This window comes from Aythya ferina, assembly GCF_964211825.1.
Source record: "Aythya ferina genome assembly, chromosome: 1".
Classification (NCBI taxonomy): Eukaryota; Metazoa; Chordata; class Aves; order Anseriformes; family Anatidae; genus Aythya; species Aythya ferina.
Window position 1 is genome coordinate 63,403,781 of NC_140296.1, and position 17,229 is coordinate 63,421,009.

The 17,229-nt window shown below is 45.9% G+C and overlaps 1 long non-coding RNA gene across 1 annotated transcript; it reads left to right on the forward strand.

The window, feature by feature from the left end:
* Positions 1–1,947: 1,947 nt before the first annotated feature.
* On the forward strand, positions 1,948–8,788 carry LOC311422479. The gene is made up of 3 exons (XR_014685375.1): positions 1,948–2,050; positions 3,183–6,311; positions 6,530–8,788. It is a non-coding gene; the product is annotated as an uncharacterized lncRNA (long non-coding RNA).
* Positions 8,789–17,229: the final 8,441 nt, after the last annotated feature.

Sequence of the window (17,229 nt, forward strand, 5' to 3'; positions counted from 1 at the left end):
GCGGCCGCCCGGATCCGCCTCCCTCCCGTGCTGGGGGCCGGGCCCGTGACAAAACGGGGGCTGCCGGGGGTCCCTATGGAGCTGGGGGACCCCCAGAGGGCGAACGGGGCGCTCCGGAGCAGCCCCCGTCCTGCGGAGGCCGGAGGGGCCGCCGCCATTTCGGGGTCTCCCCCGGTGGCTGCTTGTGGGGGAAGGTCCCGGCATGAGCCCCCCTGCCCCTGTGCTTCGGCTCCTGCAGGCACTAGTCCTCATCAGGACTAGGTTCAGGGGGATATATACCTCATTAAAAGTCAGTCATTTTTTCCCCCAACTCCTCAGGCTGTCATACAGGCTTCCATTTAACTTTATTTCCCCAAATAACTCGTTTATTTCCCCAAATAACTCATGGCACAGCCAGTGCTTTGCTACATCGAAATACATTTAACTTCAGCTTCTGCTGACTTCGTTTCCACCTCAAACTAAATCTACAGCAGCCGATCGTCAAATACATACGGAGTAATAACACCACGAATATTAATGCCCAGAAAGGCTTCCCTGTTTCCTGAGCCCGCCTCTAGCATTAGCATACTGCTCCTCGCCTTTCTGAGGCATGGAACAAACCCCAAAACTCACACAGACCCTGCACTGTCTGGCTGCTGGCAGCGTACCTCGTACTGTGCTACAGAACAGACGGGAGAGAAGGAAATTATATTCCTGCTTGTCCTTTTTTAATCAAGTTCTGACTTTGCACCAAGCAAGCGCTTGGAAACTTGCAGCTCCTGCCAGGGAAACATTATCTAGTCCAGCCAGCAAGTCATAGTTGCTGAAGACAACAGATGGGATTTCGGGAGGGAGATCAACAGTTGTTCCTTCCCAGCACACTCCTCAAGAAAGCTGCCTCCTCTGTGTGGGATCAGAGGCAGGCACCCACACAGCAACGTGGATGCAGTTGGGCTTCGACGACAGGGAAAAAACTCAGAGCTTTGTGTTTGTGTCAGCTGCCACCATCAAGCTGGGACTAGGAGGCGATGCTGTCCCACCAAAGGGAAAAGGGACCCTCGGCTTCCTCCCCCAAATCCCCAAGCCGCAGCACTTAGTTGTACTTTGTCTGCAAAGTGTGGGCTGTGCTGTGCACGTTCCTTCTAAAGTGGTTCCGTCAAAAATCCCCCATGAACAACAGGTTACGTCTCCCATTAACTAAGGGCACACCTGCAGCACATCAAGGACAGCCTTTGTGTGTGCCACGGTGCATTTTTACCATCAGCAAGCCTGAAATGGTTTACACAGTTGCTGTTGCTTCGATGCAAGCGTAACAGCCCTGTGGTGTGCTCTGATGTATGCTAGTTTCACAGAAAGGCTCCCATTAAACTTCAGGTAGCTCCTATTAAGAATCTTTCATCTCAGTATCATGGCTGATAAGGTGAACCAGCCTCCTGTCTGGCAAGAGAATACCTTGGTTGTCCTTTATAGGGTGTCAGTGCTGCTCTCTCCTGGGCAGATCATATCACACTTTTTTTTTTTTTTAGAGGCATCCAAAGAAAGAAACGCATAAAGTCTCAAATCTGCAAACTGTGTGTGCTTGGTTTTTGTTTCACCGAGAAGGATACCAGTGACTTTTGATCCCTGCTTCAAGGGAGCTGCTGACAGGGGCAGTGACAGTGCAGGAAGGCAGTTTTGGGACATTCAGTCCAGAGAAATACCTTCCTGACTAGTGCCTGGCACAAGGGGAATGAACCTGATGTACCTCCCCTTGACCCCTTTCATCCAGATCCTTATCCCTGAAATTTTTACATTATGGTGAACACGTTTGGTAGAAATTCTCGTCTCGCTGCTCGCCAGAGTAAGCCCTTAAAATAGGGACTTCCCTTTAAGGCTAGGCATTTAGCTCTGCTCGCTGCAGGGCAGATAAACACAGCCGAGTAGTATTTCACATGCTGCGGCATTCGCAGCTTCGCTTGCCTGCATTGCCCTTGCCCCGTGTTTTAGTGAGGAACACTTCCATATCTGCGACCACCACATGTGAGAAACACCATTCCCAGCAAGGCCAGCAGGTCTGCTTTTCCAAATCCAGGTGAGAAGTTTAAAAAAAAAAAAAGCCTAGCTATTCACAAAACAGTTAAAAGCCCCTGTTCAGAAATAGCACATGCAGACGCATTGGAGGGGACATGTGAGGTTTGCCAATGCTTTAGTCAATCCTTAGGGAGGGTCTCATCCCTTGGACAGAGTGCTGAGGGGAGAGCATGAGTTCACCTTGAGAGATCACCTCCAGCACAGCAGGGAAACCCCATGTGGTAAAGAGCATTAAACAGAGTATTAATTAAGAGTAAGGAAAGAGTAGTGATTCCTGCATAGCAAGTAGTTAGCAAGTCGTGGCTGAGGATTAAAGCAGAGTGTGAAGTATTTTATAATGATACTGTGCTGGACTGCATGAATCTCTTTAGCAGCTAAAGAGCGATGACCGAAATGGCTGATGTCAATTCATTGTGAGATGCTGTGAACTCAGTTAACAGAACAGACCTGTCCAGACTGTTTAAGGAAGTAACAAGATAAATAGGTAAAATTACCCCACAGCTAAGACTCACACACATCTCAGAGAACAGGATTTTTACAATACTTATGGATCTGAAAACAGGAACTTGGAATTAAAATACATTTCTGAAATAAAATTTTAAATTGCTGCTGCTCAGAGAATATATCGCTCGTACAAGTTTGTGGCCATTAATGCTGGATTCCCTAATACCAAAGCTGGCAGGACATCCAAGAGCAATGCAATCTGCACGCACCAAAGAGTGCAATAGCTCTTGGCAAAGCGTCCAGAAAATGTTGCTACCTCTTTGCCATGAGCAAACACACACACAGGCACAAAAAGATCATTCTTACTGGTAACTGGATGTTCCAGTATCCTAAGTAAGTGATGAAACTCACAGCATACATTCCCCTTGTCTGTGGGGCTTATCGTGTAGACCTTCATCTCTGTGTCTGTATTTAGTAAACCACTCCAAGCAAGCCTTGCTGGAGCTCTTCTCTGCACCCATTTAGCTTGAGCTACTTTCATATGACGGGAAAAAACTGCTGTTCCCTGCTTGGGAAAACGTTTTAGATTAGGCAAATTTGGCAATATAGAAACATCCACTAAGAAGTGAAGATATATGTGTATATATATGTATATATATTAATCATTGGAGGAGTATCTTCTCGCCTAGGCACAACGTGCTGCAGGACCAGACAGCTCGTCCATCTGGCCAGGTTAAGGGATGCCACCATCACATCCTGACGCCTTTGCTTCGTGTTACCACCACCTACCCACCCGGTTTAGTCAACCTCCAGCCCACGTACGGACCGAGTCTCTGGACGGGTAATGAAATGCTGAACTTGCTCCATATTTTCGTCCCAGCAAATTGCGTCATGCTTACATAACTGGTCTGTGGGCCTGATTAAACCTGCTCATGTGGAGTGTTCCAGCAGCAATGGCTGAACTTTAGAACAGGCTGTAGAGCAAGGACAGAAACATATATTTAAAAAAAATAATAATAATTTCCTCTCTTCCCTGAAGGCTTCACAGCTTCACACTGATGCAGGTTGCTGGCTGGCAGGACAAGCTACAAACCCACGTGTAGTCTTGAACACGCCAGTGTTTTGATTACTCTCAGTATGACTGTGGCCCCAGGAGTCAAAGCATACTGATATGAGCAGCTATAAAAAGGAGCTCTGAAGCTTGCTGCCTACCACCACAGCCGCCTGGAGAATCAACATTACCCGTGGAAAACTCTGCAGAAGGGTTTTTGCACTCAGCTGCCATCCTCCAGCTGCGTCAGACAAGAAGGCTCAGGGCTGTAAGTGACAGTGCTGGGAACAGCAGGGAAGAGAAATGATGTGGCAGTGCCCTCGATGTGCAAAACACTGCAAAAATATATGTCAGGGGTGATATGAAAACAATACTTGAACGTTAGGAAGCGTTTCTAAGACAGAGACAGGAATGTCCTTGTGAGAAGTGAGCAGCTCTGACAGAGCAGTGACCCTATGGAGTGGAAATGAATGAAAGAAATGAGAAGTTCATACTGGCTAATTGCTTGATGAATCTTGGGTCAGGCTGCAACTTCAGAAAATGTGTTTGTGATGCGACCTGACAAAGTATTTTCTAAATGCCTTTGTTTTGTTTTGTTTTTTCCTTATCTACTTGAATGGTCATAGGCAGTGTGCTGAAAGCCATTTAAATTCACGCTGGTGCTGTTTAATTTCCTCTGGCTGCGTGAGTGCTGTGCTTCTAACTGAACCTTGAAATTCCTCAGGGAACAGTAACTCCCTCTAACTTCTCCCCACCCTCCCCTCCCCTTTTTTTCCCCATCCCTATTGAGCTTGTGAAGATACCTAGCTGACTAGGGACGCACTTTTGGTCATATATCTGAATGTCCGCTCACTGCATACCCTGATTTTACATGCTGTCCTGGCTCTGACAAGTGAAAGCAAGCCTTCTGCTGGCCTTCTGCTGCGCTAGGACTTGTGCAAGGACTCTCATTACAATTGTGTCAAGCACTATCCTGTTCCACCAACAGCAGGCAGAGTTATCGTTACAGGCATTTAAATGCAATCATTTCATGTAAATGCATAGTGTAAGCTGTGAAGAACATTGACTATTTTCCTTGTCTCTTTGCTGTTAAGGGTTTCTCTAAAAATCACATATTAGGGGAAAAAATAATTCAGAAAAGGCTGACACAATTTGGTGTAAAAAGGAAAAGCTGTATAGCTGCCCATGCAATGGGAGATGTCCATTCCTTACATGGAATAAGGCAGCAGAAATACAGATTATCCTCAATTTCTGTAATTAAATAATATTTCAAAATGCAAATGTGCAAGGACACTGAGTTTAGGTCAGATCAGCAAATTGCCTTTCTGCAAGTTCCCAAATTCGGAGTTTTGAACTCTGTGCTGTGCTCCCAGGGATACTGCTGTCCACTGCAGCCTTCTGCATGCTTATTCTCCATACGCTTTGCAGACTCATGGGCTCAAAGAAAACTCAGAAGTTTTGTGAAAAAACAAGCTTGGGGGTGACAGCAGGAGTGGCTGAAGGTCCTTTCGACCGCAGGGTACAGCAATAACCATCTGTGCCGATAAGCCTCAGTATTTGCATGCAATCAAGGGATCGGCTGAAATAGCTCATGTTATTTTTAAATTCCTTTGGAAGGTAAGAAACTTTGATTGCAACAGCCAAGATCAAATTATGACTTCTCTCTGGCATACTTTGCAGGTCACAGATTAAATTAAACGGCTAATACTGGGGGAAATGCTCAATTCTCACTTGGTGTTAATTTGCGGATAAATGTCCCCTCGAGTTAACAGGAATAATTTCACTGATACATCGTCAACATTTAAATGATTTAATTTAAACTTCATTTTAATATTTTGAGTTTTTCTGATACTGGCCTTTCCCGTCACAAAGTAATCAAACTGAGAAGAGATGTGTAGCATTGAAAACGATCAGCAACTTTTTGGTATTTCCATGGTTTGCTGCGTAATTAGTTATAAAAATGATACGTTCTCATCCAGATGTTTGATTTTTTTCTCCATTGAAAGTCTAGCTCAATGTCCACAACGTTTCTTCAACTGATAAGTTTTATTTTATCTATGTGTGAACTTAGGAAAAGTGCACAACTTATTTTGCTGTTATTATCCAGTAAGCCATAGCAATCATTGTGTGGACAATGCTGCACATTTCTATTGTGTCCGCAACAAGCATCATCTTATATTTCTGCATTTTCATATTTCTCAGCAACATTTTTTTTCAGCAGTTTTATTCTCAGAAACTATGATAAGCTATGAAAGCGTTACCTTTATAATCATTCCCTTTTACATTTACATATCCCTCATACAATAGCTTTTTGCATTTCAATGGCAGCAAAAATGTCCTGCACAAAATTTGCTGAGAACTGCAGACTTCTGAGTATCTAGTGGTTCTTTATATATGTGTAAATGAAGCAACTTTCAGCAAAGACAGGTTGGATTCAGCCCCACAGAAGTCACAGGGGTGGGGAGGAAGGGGCTGAGTATTTATCATACCTCTCTTGAGCATTTTCAGCTTTTAGTTGCAGCCTGACCCAGTCCCAGGGGCTCAAACGGCCGCAGTGGTGCAGGACCAGAAGGTGTGCAAGCCACTCAAGGAGAGGAGATGTCTGTCCTCCAGCACTAAAAACTCTCTTCTGGGCCTTCACCTCAGCTCAAAAGGTGATTTCTCTCTCTGGCTCCGGTGCCCAGCTCTGAAGACCACCAATCATTGCTGCAGCAGCTCAGAGCTCCCCAGGCCATATGCTAAAGCAAGTCAGCTCTTAAATGTGAAGGTACAGCCACAATTTTTCTTTGTATTTAAGTAGTCAGGGAAAGCAAACACAAGGGAGCTACAAGTAGAGACAAAGCTAATTCAGTCTGCCAACGAGTAGAGCAGATGGAATAGACCAGTAATGCGGCTGGTGCATTAGGTATTGCTCTGCAGAATTAGGTTTTTGTTTGTTTCTTCTGTTCTTTTTCATTTTTTTTAATTTTTTCCTGCACATCACAGGACCAAATACAGCTAACAGCAAGTTTGCAGGTCACACACCTATATGCAAGCTGAGAATCAAGTGGTCAGATACCAGGAAGATGGACAACATCCTGATAACTTCCTCAGACCAACTGAATGCTTCAGAAAAGAAAAATAAAAGAGTTTCCACAAAGGAGGTGGTTGGGAGTCTTCTTCTAAGGAGAATTCAGCCTCTCAAAGTACACCACCAGTATTCCTCAGGGTGCCTGGGGCTTCCTCTGGATGGAAAAACACTGGTAGCTGTTCAGGTTGCAGTGGCTGCCTTTTAGAGTACCGATGTGTGGTTACTGCAAGCGGTGATTAGTATTCCCAGGGAATTGTCTCTTATGAAACGAATACCAGATTAGCAAGGTGCTGTATCTCCCACAGCAGTGACAGCGTCTCTGGCTGTACCATCTATATTCCCACTGGAGAAATCTGTCACTGATCCTTGCAGGCAAGCTTTTGTGGTGATAATAAACAACACTTTAAAAGCTCACAGTTGCTGTAAAGAGTCCTCATCAAGAGGACACTTGTAACGAGGCAAGAGACGGCCCTGATGTACCGTTTTCTAGGAAGAAATAACGATTAGGTAACACTTACATAAGCAGCAATGGCTGTTTTTAGCTTTCCAATGGTCTATTTTTCCTTTTGAGCACCCTTCAGCATCTTTTGTAAGTGCTTCTGCCTGTGCGTAATTGGCTTTGGAGACTTGTGCTTTGCTGACTCGCAGAGCTACCTTTGGATGCTCTGGTCCAGAGTGCATCCAGCACTTCTTGCTGGATGCCTTTGAAAACCAGGGGAGTAACACCAAATAACATTTGAGAAATTTGCAGCAGGTGATTGCAAAGAGCAAAACTGCGAGTGCTGAAATGTTGTTAAGATGCATGTTTTGCTGTTTATATTTGTGCACTTACCTTTAATTAAACTAAAAGCCTGTGTTGGGCAAAGGCATCTGGGGTCCCCTCCCTGAACAGACACACTTGGAGGCAGTAATTGAGCTAATGGCCTGTGCTATTAAAGACAGGCAAAAATAGCTTAGAAGCAGAGAGGCAAAGTCCCTCTGTGATGAGTGTGAGAACTGAAGAGGCAGGACACCACAGGAAATGATCACATCGGGGTTTTGCATCTCTGAGGGGGATTGCTGGGGTGCCACCCTCCACCCAGGCCTCTCACCACATGGTGTAAGTGACAGTAGACCCTGGGTTTATTTTTGTAAGCTGTAAACCTGGGCAGCAGCTGAACAGTGGTGACAGGACTCCAAGACCCTGGTGCTCTTGGGCTCCGAGAACCCCATAACAGCATCCTCAACCTCAGCTGAGCCAGGAAGCCTTGTGCGTTTTAGAAAGGTCAGAGGTAATGGCACAAAGAGCATTGCAACAGTGCGGCTGGGTTTGGTCAGGCAAAAATGCTTTTTAAAATTTATTTATTTATTTATTTATTTTCCAGCCAAAAATGCTGTGCATTCAAAAGAATTTCCCAGAGGTATTGCCTCTGCTACCTTAGCCCTTCTCCTCTACTCCCCACAGGACCCACAGTCCACTGTGGGGTCAAAGACACCTAGAAATGAAGCGGAGCCTTGCAAAGAACCTTCTGAGCAGAAATCAAGAAGCTTTTCTCAGAGTATTATCTCTCTGCACTTGTGCATTTCTCCTTTCCTGGTGCTGTAGGAAAACCCAGACCATCCACAGCGGGGTTGGTACCACACTGGAGAACAGGAGGGATGCAAAAAAACCCTTTCCCTCCCCTCCCCAGAATGTTACACTCACGTGGGCATTGAATTGTCACCAAGTTTGAGGTTTGCAGCCAGAATGCAGTATGTGTACTTATTTGGGTAGCTGATCAAAATAGCATATTGAAAATGTTTTTTGAATGTCTGCAAGTGTTTTTGGTTTCCTCTTTTTTCTTTTTTCTTTTTTTCTTTTTTCTTTTTTCTTTTTTCTTTTTTCTTTTTTCTTTTTTCTTTTTTCTTTTCTTCTTCTTCTTTTTTTTTTTTTTCTTTTTCTTTTAAACCAAATAACAATGAAGCTTCAATACAGAAAGACTACTGTACTACTGAAAGTTTTGTTTGTGTTAGGGGTCCTCCCAGGAATTCATGAGCAGCTGCATGTTGGAAAGACATCCCTACACATGTGGCTCCTGGGAGGGCTCAGAAATCGGTTTTTGAAAAATAAATGGAAAAATTGACCCCTGGAGCAAGTTCTCTATGCTTCTTGGAAATATATGATTCACATCCCAGCCTCATTTTATAGCCCTTGGGCGGGACAGAAATACAAGGGGAAAAGGTAGGAAAGTAGAAAGGGCGAGAGGGAAGCCTGCAATGGGAAATGGGTGCGTCACAGGATGAGCTTAGGGTAAGCGGAGTTTCCATTTGGGCAGTCAGGGGAAAACATGTCTTTCTGTGTGTATTAAAAACATGCTTTCCGACTTCATATTTTTACTAGCTATTTGGTGAAGGAGTCCAGATGACATTACAGTACAGATGTGTGTTATGAAAACCAGATATAGAAACCATGACTTCCTCAAAGTATGTGGTGATTCAGTGGGGGCCAGACTCAACATTTTTGCCCTCCTGGGGGAATTTCATTCATGATGGCCCAGAGACCAACAACACTGCAAGCCACTCCTCAAATTTTAGTTGTGGACCGAGCGGAGTGAGCTTTGAGGTCAGTCAGCCAACACGGGTACCTCTTCATGGTGGTGTATTGATAAAGGCCATAGGGGGAACGAGAAAATTAAATGACAGCATGATCATCGCATACCCTTACTTCACTATCCTATCCTATCCTATCCTATCCTATCCTATCCTATCCTATCCTATCCTATCCTATCCTATCCTATCCTATATCAATGCCCAGCACACAGTTGCTCATGCAGACAAAATTAAGCACTATGGGAGAGGCCCTAGGGAGGCTGAGGAGTTAAATCTTCCTTGCCACCTTCGCACGGTATCTGTATATCAGATTCCCTTAAGGATGCCGGGCTTTTCCCCACTTTGTCAGCAAGCAGCCAGGCTCCAAATGGAAAACTCGCCATCTGCAGGCCAACGGGACCACTCGCAAGGACCTGGGAACAAAACAGCCCTACAAGCTCAGGGGGATTTCCTTTTAGGATTTCCTCTTTTCTGCTCTGGCTAGCAAAATGATGCTGCCCTTTGGGCGATATCCCAAGGAAGTTTAGAGGGTCTGCCTCTGGAGCTTGACCTGACCTCATAAAAACGCAAGAATAGAGCTGATGATCTTCTACAGAAGACTTCACCTATCGTTGCTCACAGTCTCCCCATGCATGGTCGATGTCTGGGCTGTAGGGTTCCTGCCCCTCGAGTTTCCCAGCCCAGGCCCTAGCACCCTCTCCCTGCACCTAGAAATCAGCAGTGGTTTCCCCACAAAACATATTTTTGGTGAGAACATACTGTGTCTTAACCATTTTATTTTATTTTATTTTTTTTCCCATGGAAACACGTTTTCTTTTGGAAAGACACCAAAACACAGTGTTTTGGGAAGCCTGAGCTTTCTTTGTCAGGCTGGAGGAACGTTGCTAGAATGTGTTTTTCTACTTGAAATAAAGAGAAAAGTTGCTGTGTTTCTGTGCCTGCTTTACTGTAGTGATCAGGACCACAAGTAAAAGGTCAAGACCAGAATAAAATGCTTCAGTTTTATAATTTTTTTTCCTTGCACCCCTTAAAAACAAAAGGCCGGGGCGAGGCAGCCTCAGTTTCACCCCGTTTTGAGTAGAAGCTATCCCACAGCCGCTGACAGGAAAACATATAAATACTGCAGAGGAAAGAGAGGATCTGCAGGCCTGCCTTCACCACCCTTGTAAACCGTGCCCTGAATGCCATCATGCAGCATGCTAATGAGAAACAGCCGGGCCTTAGCATGCCTCCTGCCCCTAAATCACCACACATTTGGCTCAGCTGGGCCTAGTGCCTGTGAGCAGGGCCCGGCCCTGTTTATGGCTTCTTCTGGCCCTTAGGATCAGTTTGGTGTGGCCTTGTCCCACCTCTAGCTTCAGCCATGAGGTGACACCAAGAGCAGCCACCAGGCACGGTGCAGCCCAGAGAGATGCCAAAGCTTTGGGTGGCTGCTCCTTGTTGACTTAATTTCACTCTTACAATCCTTCATCGGTCACAGGGCACGCAAAGAAGGATGTTAACAACACTCGTAGCGATCTCACTGCTTCAGAAGCAAAGCCGAAGCTGGTTTTCAGCCCTGAGGAAGTGGAAGCAGGTCTTGATGCAGTTTGGGCTGTGGGACTTTAAAAGAGCTGATTTTTTATTATTATTTTTTTTTATTATTATTATTATTTTTTTTTGCTTTAAGCCTGGATTTCTAAAGAAGAAAGCAAAAAGAAAGACCCAGGGAGGTTGTGGAGTCTCCTTCTCTGGAGATATTCAAGGCCCGTCTGGACGCCTACCTGGGCCACCTGCTCTAGGGAACCTGCTTTGGCAGGGGGGTTGGACCTCATGATCTCATGAGGTCCCTTCCAACCCCTACCCTTCTGTGAAGACTGGATTTCATGTTTCTGTTTGCCTAGAGCTGGACACTGATGGCATGCACTAGAAAGCAGTGGCCACTTATTTTAAAAAGATACCTGCAAAAATCAGTGAGCCGATCTGCTGCTTCCAGATAAATCCCGAGAAAAACCCTTTGAAGAAGAAGGAAAAATAGACAAGAAGGAAATAATGAATGTAACTTTCCCTCTGAGTTTTCTCCTAGCCTGGCAGTTCCAGGTGGGATCTTGGCCCCCAGCAGGCAGGTGGCACATCCACACACTCAAACACGTTGCAGGCTGCCATGGCCCAAGGAACTTATGCCTCAAGTACCCAAACACAGGCACAGCAGAGGATGCAGTGTGTCCTGCTCTCTTCAAAGCCATGGCATTTACACAAGCAACGCTCTGCACTTTATAGCTGCTCGCAGCTGCCCCACAAACCTCAGCCTGTGCCAGCTCTCTCGGGTGAAAGGAGAGCGGTTTGCATACCAATGAGGCACGCACAGGCTCCCTCCTTGATAATGACAGGACGCCAACGAGCTCGTTAGTTGGCACGTTTTTATTGTCTTCATCTTCCTGACACACGAGACTTGGTGGTACAAATAAGTAACCCAGATACAAAGGGAAACAGTTGTACTAAGAAATCTGCATGGCATGACAAGGGTACAAGCTTTCTTGTTACATGATGAGTCGTTTCTTGTTACGACTTTCTTGTTACTCACTCATTTGAGTGAGTTAATAAAGAAGATGTCTTTGGGGGATTTCTGGTCTTCTGCGATAATTTCCTTCAGTCTGAAGGTATTTAGAGCTGAGACATGTTTGCTGGGACCCCGTTTGGATGCTTGGCTCAGCACAGCCTGCACTGTTCCCATTCTTTAGGGGAATGAAAGATCTCAGTAACTGGGGCTAGCAATCCAGAGCTGTGTTCAGACAGTCCTCTGCATTTGTACAAGTCCCAAGGGACACAATTATTTAACACTGGTGATGTAGCTCAACTAGACGTGGCTGTTCCTTGATAAGGATGCACTGGCTCTGCAGCATCCAAGAGTTTGGTTTCTCTGAAGCTTTTCAGAAGCCCTGGGGAGCACAGCGATGGGAAGCATCTCAGCCATATAAAAACTTTCTCAGTGCCCTGAAAAGGCCAGAGGGACTGGTGCTGCATCTGCTGTGGGGCAGGCCAGGAAGTTGTGTGGTCTGTGGGTTGTGGTCACAGTTCCTCGCAGTCAAAGCAACTTGTGCTGGCTGCATTCACCAGTTCCTGCACACCAAGCCTTTTGTTCACAGCCTTTTTTTTAGTTAGTGAAGGGCAAGTAGGTGCATATGAAGCTCCTGTATATTTCAGATAACTGGCTCAAGTTTTTAGAAGGGGCTTTGGCTGCCTCACATAAGACATGTTATGGAAGAAGAGTGATTTTAAGAGAGCAAGTGCCGAGCTCTTCCAAAAACTCAGATCCCTTGATAAGGTGTTGGACACCCAAAGTCACTTGCCGCTCTTGAAAACACAGTCCCTAACAGCTAACTGGGGGCTTTTTGAGGATAACCATTTCAGTGCATTATGAGTTATTATGGCTTAATCTTCTCAGCAGTATGCTTTTGCGACTGTATTGCACACACCCCAGAAAGCCTGCCATAGTGCTGGCTTGCCGAGTGAGAATCACACCATGCCACCAAGTTGTTCTTGCACCTGCAGCTCGGCACAATACAAGCAATGAACAGGGACAAGTCAAGGGCAGTGACAGAAGATGTGAAATGATTCCCAAAACTGCCTCAGGTCTTTCAGGTTGTAAGAGGTTAAATACAGAACTAATGACTCTTTTGCTATTTCGTATAAAAATAAAAAATAAAATAAAAAAAAAAAAACACTTGGTAGGCAGGAAAGCTGATGCCCAGCAAGATTATTTTTTTCTGTATTGACATGTTGAAAGTTCTCATCAAAAACCGAAAAATGCTTCATTCTCTAAAAAGAGATGCTCGTGGAAATGAAAAACAGAAATAAAACTTAGCGGATATTACACATTTTGGAAAGCGTATAGGGAGTGAAGTAGTGAAAATTGGTTCTGCTAAGAGCCGGTTACACTTCTGTGCTTATTTCTAAGGTAACAGGAATCTCCCTTAGCAAAATGCTAAGTGGAAATGCTATGAGGATTCGCAGTTATTATTTGTAAGGCTTCTCTGTTCACACAGAAAAGCTCCTTTTGGATGGTGTGCGGTCCTTACCGGAATGGGAATAAGAGGAGAACTTGTTCTCTACATTTCCCTGCTGTTTCCACCACAGGGTGGTTTTTACTCCGTGCTCATCAGTGCTTGCTCGTAACGTGCTGTGCAAATCCAACCATTAGGTGGAGCTTTTCTACAGCCGAGAGATGTGATCTGTGGCAGCTCCGCCTGGGAAGGATGCTGCACCGCAGGACCGAGTAATGCCCGTGGGCTGTTACCGGCTGGCCGCAGGTGGGCAGGAGAAAAGCTAAACTGGGGGGTGTGCTACATTTTAATATGAAATCCTTGATATTATTTTTAGTATTTCTATTGCTATCACCACTGCCATCCAAAAAAGTACAATGGGGAAAACCTGAGATAAGTCCTGCGGCTTTAGGTCATAGCCTCTCATTTTTTGTCATGCACGACGTTTTAAAGACTGCCTAAGATGAAATTGTACAAAATGGTGATAAATAGCTAAGTTATTTCATAGGTCAGAGCCTGAAGTGCACAGTAATCAGACTTTTGTTGCCTTTGAACAACATGGAATGAAACAGCACTACTGGGACAAATGTTCCTTCCCTCTTCGGATGTCTGGAGAAAATGAATGACATGTTTCCTAATTTTGAGGTGGCTGGGTTGTGCCTCGTGCCTCAGCATTAGTCTGAGTTCTTTGACTGGATTATCCTCCTCAGGGCTTGGGCTCTTTCTGCTGAGAATCGTGATTTTTATTTTTTATTTTTTTATGCTCCTTTTCCGTTGAAAAAGACACGAGGTAGAGGGAGAGTGAGATGCATCCAGAGGGCTATCCAAATGACAGGCATGGGGCATCAACCATCTCACTAGGAAGCCTGTTCCAGGGTTTGACCACCCTCACGGTAGAGAATTTTTTCCTAATGCCCAGCCTGAACCTCCCTGGCAGAGCTTTGAGCCATTCCCACACGCCCTGACATCGGTGACCGAAGAGCAGAGTCCGGCACCTCCCTCTGCACCTCCCCTCCTCAGGACTTGCAGAGAGTAATGGGGTCATGCCTCAGCCTCCTCTTCTCCAGACTGGACAGCCCAGACGTCCTCAACTTCTCCTCATAGGAGACTTGTTTGATCGACTGCATCTATAACAAAGCCAGGGCTTTAAGGAATCACAACTAAAACTGACAAAAATAGTAATAATAGTGATATCCTGCTACATTTAGCGAGGGCTATGGATCTGGTGCCTTTAGAGGCCTTGAGAGATGCTGGCTGCCACTGTATTTTAGTGAAGCAGAGGCAGCAACAATGTCTGGTACTGGGTCAGACACAGTGAAATGGCAGCCTGAGAGGGCTCCCTTGCTGCCTTTCCTGGGGGGAAGGAGGCTGGGAAAAGCTCTGAGGGACTGCAGCCAGGAACGGGAAATGAAATGTTTAATGTCTGTTGTGTATGTGGCCTGGGCAAGGGTCTCACTGTGGTTGGTGCCTGGTGATTTGCACAGTTTGTGCCACAGCTGATGTAGATGTACATCCTCCTCCCCATGCTCCTGCTCTTTCTTAAATACTCACTTCTGGAGTCTCTGCTTATCAGCAGTGCTGAATTCCCCATCAGTGTGGTCAGGAGCGGCTTGTTTTGAGCTGCTAACTGCACGGCACTCCAGATAGTTGCCGGTGCTCTTCTGGTGATTGCTGCTGAGATTTGCATGGCCTCGCTCCCTCCTCTCTTGAGGAATTGATTGTGCTAACTCCTGATGCTCGGGGATGTGCATTACACCCAAAGACACATTCGGTGCAAGTCTCCTTCATCCCTGAAGTGCACTTCAGGGAGGAACCCTCAATAGTCTCGAATGGATGATTTACCTCTTACCATCAGAGATGAAGGCACGCTGTGATCTAACAGTTAACCCTCAGGAGATGACTCTGCCCAAACAGAGGGTGTTGCACCTTCTTCTCCTCGTGCTGTATCCATCAAGAAAACCAGGCATTGCAGTTGTGAAATGGAAGAGCCAGGCCCCCCCTGGTACCCACCGATTCACTCTCCTGGGGGGCCCCTGCTGCACACGTGGGTAATTTTCTGCTAGACAGAACCCTTTAATTCGTCACAAGGCAGTGATCTTTCAGATGTGAATAAGAGGGGGAGAAAAAAAAGCCTTTAAGTTTCTTTTGAAAGATTAGAAAAAGAATAATAAAAGCGGCTTCTCCTCTGCCAGCAAGATCTGCCTGCTGTTTTAAAAGGCCAGCTAGCAGAGGATTTACTATTCAAGTCTGGTGCAAACGCTTTATGTTGTAAGGGCTTTTCTCCAATGGGAAATGAAATCATGGACAATAAAAAGTAAATTACAGCTTAGGTTTAGTACAAAGTGGCCTTTATGGTTGCCAGCCCATAAAAGCTGCAAGGGTGACATACACCTCCGTGCAGAAGGGCAGCGTTGTACAACCGAAAAATTCCCTTCAGCGTCTTTTTTTTTGAGGACACAGCATGGTATACAAATGCACTCCTCATTTTGTGAGCCTGCAGATGCCAGGAAGCCTAACTCGTGGCATGTGGTGGACAAGAAACCAAAGCCCGAGCCTCTTCAGCAGCCAGGGGGTGACGCTGCGTGCATGTCCCCTCTTCCTCCCGGCAGCGTCCCTGACCGGGCCGGCCCAGTTGTCACGTATATGACTCGTGTGCATTATTCTGGCAAAGGGATTTGATCCCAGAGTGCTGCCAGCTCGCTCTCATCCTTTCTCCTTGCAGGCCACGGGTCGGGGCAGCCTGCCAGCGGGCTGGAGCAGTGGCCAGGCCGCACCCAGAGGGAGGAGGACATCCGAAACACTTGAGGGGAGCCAGGGCCATGAGGAGCAGGACCACGATTGTCCTCTCTTCACTGGGCAGCTCTGAAGCTCAGTGACACTGAGAAGATTGGGCTTTTATTTAATTTAATTTATTTATTTATTTATTTATTTTTGAGTGGCCCCACCTTTGGTGTCACAGAGCCAAGACCTGCATGGGGGTGGCTGTGGAAAAAATGAATCGACTCTTTAGGCCGTGCCTTTAAATACCTGGATTCATCATTTACAGCACTAAGCTGAAGGGGTGCACAGGAGATTTTGGCTGTAACATCTCTCTGCCTGTCTGCTGTTCACTGAGGGCAGAGGAGCTGGTGGAGCAGCCCCGTCCTCATTTCTCCAAAAAATTTGTCCGGTGCATGCTTTACGCAGAAGCCGCTGTTGTGGTACACACAGAAAGACACGGCCCATCAGCAGCGTTCAGCAGTGCTGGCTGCCTCGTGTTGCTCCTTTTCACATCAGGCTGTAAAATCAGCACTTCCTACGACTTTCAGTGCTAGCTGCAGTGCCTGGCTGTGCCCCCATGCCCGAGGACCCAGGCTGAGACAGAAACCCCAAGAAGAGCTGAGCTCCCCCGGCAAGGTTTTCAGTCTCTCCTGCTGACATGATCCCCCAGAGAAGTCCTCAGAGCCTTTCAGCACTGAGCTGTTCCACGCTCACTTGTTGCACATTCGCCTGCGATCATTGAGAATAACTTGAAACGGCGTGTCCCTCCCAACAATAACTCATGCAGTATGCGGCCAAAGTACCCATAGCTTCACAGGAGGTTAAATCACTATTTTTCCAATATTAATAAGGCTGAAAATTTGCATTCACGGTAAGAGCTTTTGTAACACCAACGTCCTTTGAGGATTTTTCTGCGGATAAATGAAGCGTGCCCTTCCTTCCCTCGCTCCTTCTGCTAGCAGTGCCACTCAATGCAGCCATAGACCAACAGTTCCCATTAACTGGTGAAAAGGCAGAGCCTGGAACGAGCGCTTTTTGACATAATTAAAGCTGACACTGCCTACCATCGTTCCTGGAAAATGTGCGAGCAGAGTTTCATTAGAATAAGTAAATACAAATAGAGTTCACCCTGAACAGTCGTCTTTGTTACAAACAACACCCATTAGTTAGCAAGGGGAGTCTGGAGCAGGACTGAATTCACACTGATCTCAAAGCCCTTCTCATATTTAATTTATAAACTGATGATTAATTCAGTGATTAGCTAA